The following is a 2,856-nucleotide window of genomic DNA, read 5'->3' on the forward strand; positions in this document are numbered from 1 at the left end:
CAAGAAGGACGACTGGCCAGATGAGCAAATGAGCATGTTTGATATCACTAAAAAAAAACTCTGAAGGTTTCCATTTACAGGTGACAGCAGTTCTATCAAGGCAAGGGAATGGTCTGTTCCACCAATAAGAACCAGTGAGTGTGCAGTTATGATCTCAAGGAAGTGTCTTACATTGATCAGTAAAATGGTTGCAGAGTGACACCTGGGTCCACATTGCTCACCTTAAAATATGCCAACCAGCTTCAACAACCCAACACAGCATGAAGTGAGGGATTAAGGGTGTGCTAGTAACGACTCTCCCTTGCCAATGAGAGAAAGACCATTGCAACGACTCGCAAAGAGTCACCCTGGTGAAGATGGAGTGATTGATGGGACGGCTAACGAGATGATCAAAATAATTTGGAGCAGATGTGGTCCAACAAATGAAAAAGAGGAAGTGGAAAGAGAAGGAAACTTGAAGCAGACAATAATGGAGAAAGCAAGAAGGAAAGACAGAGGGTGAAGAAGACATGTAAAGTTGTGTCATGAAATAACTTTTTGATATTTGAAAGGGTTAGGGATACGGGATCTTTTTTACTTCCTCCTGAAGTCAAATGTGGGGGATAGAGTTTTGGTCCTGCTTCTCCACCAGAGTGCTGTTGTATAATCTGGTCTTTGGTAATGAAGCTGAGTGACTTAACTTAGTCACTAGGTAGTGATGACTGATGAGACTCAGTTATGAAATTGCACTCTAGGTAAAGACAAGTGAAGGTGGGACTTAGTAAGTCTCAAAGGTGGGTATGTAGAAGATTTTTATTGATCAAGATGTGTATTAATCAAGTATAATCAATGTGAATATAACCATATAATATAATCAATGTGAATATAACCGTATACATATGAGTTATTCTACTATTATAGCCATGTGTTTGGCTGTGTTTGCTCAGATATGATGAGCTGCTATTGAGAGAGAACATGTGATGATCTTGTGCCGATATGTGATGAACTGAGACGTGATGTGATGTGATGTGATGAATTTTGTATTATGCTGACGTGAGGAGATATACACTAGCCATAGTGGCCTGAATGATATGGAAACCTATATAAAGAGTGTGCAGGTACAGACTTAACAGGTTCTCTGCAGAGTTTCTCAGCTTCGTTATCTCTGATAATAAAGTCTATCTTCTGGCATCAAAACCTCAAGTCTTCAAGAGTGATTTCTCAGAAAAACGGCAGAAGCCACCACAGAAGTTCCTTAGAAACTCCTCCAGTCCCATTGGTACAAAGTCAGTGTCAACACATTTTAAATCCTCCATCCTTCTGTTGTCAGTGGACAAAAAGGCTAAAAAAAACATTTAAAGCATACAAGTCAAGTCACCTTTATTTGTATAGCGCTTTATACAATACTGGTTGTGTCAAAGCAGCTTTACAGTGTCAAACAGGAAAATAGTTTGTCAATGATGCAAGACAATAACAGAGTAATTTTTCAGCTAAAGTTGAGCGGTGGAAAGATGAAGTTTGGTAAGCCTTTGGGCTTTGTGCAACCTCTCACGGATAGAAGTGACATAAACATCGACCGGAACGGATTTAGAACTTTGGCTCAGCAATTGTTCACTTAACAACTTTAGAGGGCCACGAACTGTATGGCCAAACACCAGTTCAGAGGGGCTAAAGCCAAGGGACTCTTGCACCGACTCTCTTATCGCAAACATCAGGAAAGGAAGACCCTCGACCCAATCCTTCCCAGTTTCCACACAATAACGATGCAGCAGGTTTTTCCAAGGTTTGATGAAACCTTTCGAGTGCCCCTTGGGACTCGGGGTGATATGCAGTAGACATTCGTTGACTTATGCCAAGTGTTTCGAGAGCCTGTTTAAAAACTCTATCACTGAAGCTTAACAAAGTATGGCAGAGGGGTTTTTCCCATTATAACCCTGGACCATTTCCTGTAGTAAGATACTGAGCAAATGATGAAAGAAGTAGTTGCTTATATAATAATACTTCATATTCTACCATAGTTTTTCATTGTTTATCAACTTTAGTATATTTAAAAAAAATTATTATATATTTCAAAGCTTTGGTGTGGTTGTGAACAGGACATTTTTCAAGAGTGAGCAGATTTCTACAAAAGACCCTGCCATGACATACTTGAATGTTTTTTTTCTGCTTCTTTTCAGAGATTGTTGTTAAAGACCTATCTGACATCTTTATCTAAAAAAGAAATGTGTAAACTGAGTCTGAACTATCAATGCAATGCAACCCTACCAGACAGCGAGTGTCTCATGTTGAAATGATCTCCTAGTCAAGGTTGGGCATAACACTCTTTACTGGAATACTTGAATCTGATTGGTCAATAATGCCATCCATTGTGTTATAGTGGACTGTTTTTTCTTTGCAGAAGCTTTAAAATCACACACAGGTAAGATTATAAAAATTATTTCAAAACTCAATATTTAATTTACTTTTTATTTATTTATATTATTTATTATATAATGACCGGCTGACTGGCAACTGACTGTTAACAAAGTAGTGTAGAAGATTTTTATTGATCAAGATGTGTATTAATCAAGTATAATCAATGAGAATATAACCGTATACATATGAGTTATTCTACTATTATAGTCCATGTGTTTGGCTGTGTGTGCTCTGATATGATGAGCTGCTATTGAGAGAGAACATGTGATGAACTGAGACCTCTTTGTATTATGCTGACGTGAAGAGATATAGACTAGCCATAGTGGCCTGAATGATATGTATTGTTTATGGAAACCTGTATAAAGAGTGTGCAGACAGACTTAACAGGTTCTCTGCAGATCTTCTGGCATCAAAACCTCAAGTCTTCCAGAGTGATTTCTCAGAAAAACAGTGGAAGCCACC

At 38.4% G+C, this 2,856-nt stretch overlaps 1 long non-coding RNA gene across 1 annotated transcript; it reads left to right on the forward strand.

Moving 5' to 3' along the window:
• Positions 1-2,056: 2,056 nt before the first annotated feature.
• On the forward strand, positions 2,057-2,856 carry LOC107560465 (uncharacterized). Its single transcript, XR_001605739.1, has 3 exons — positions 2,057-2,286; positions 2,378-2,398; positions 2,817-2,856. It is a non-coding gene; the product is annotated as an uncharacterized lncRNA (long non-coding RNA).

Source organism: Sinocyclocheilus grahami, unplaced genomic scaffold, assembly GCF_001515645.1.
Source record: "Sinocyclocheilus grahami isolate Dianchi unplaced genomic scaffold, SAMN03320097.WGS_v1.1 scaffold729.1, whole genome shotgun sequence".
In the NCBI taxonomy this organism is placed as follows: domain Eukaryota; kingdom Metazoa; phylum Chordata; class Actinopteri; order Cypriniformes; family Cyprinidae; genus Sinocyclocheilus; species Sinocyclocheilus grahami.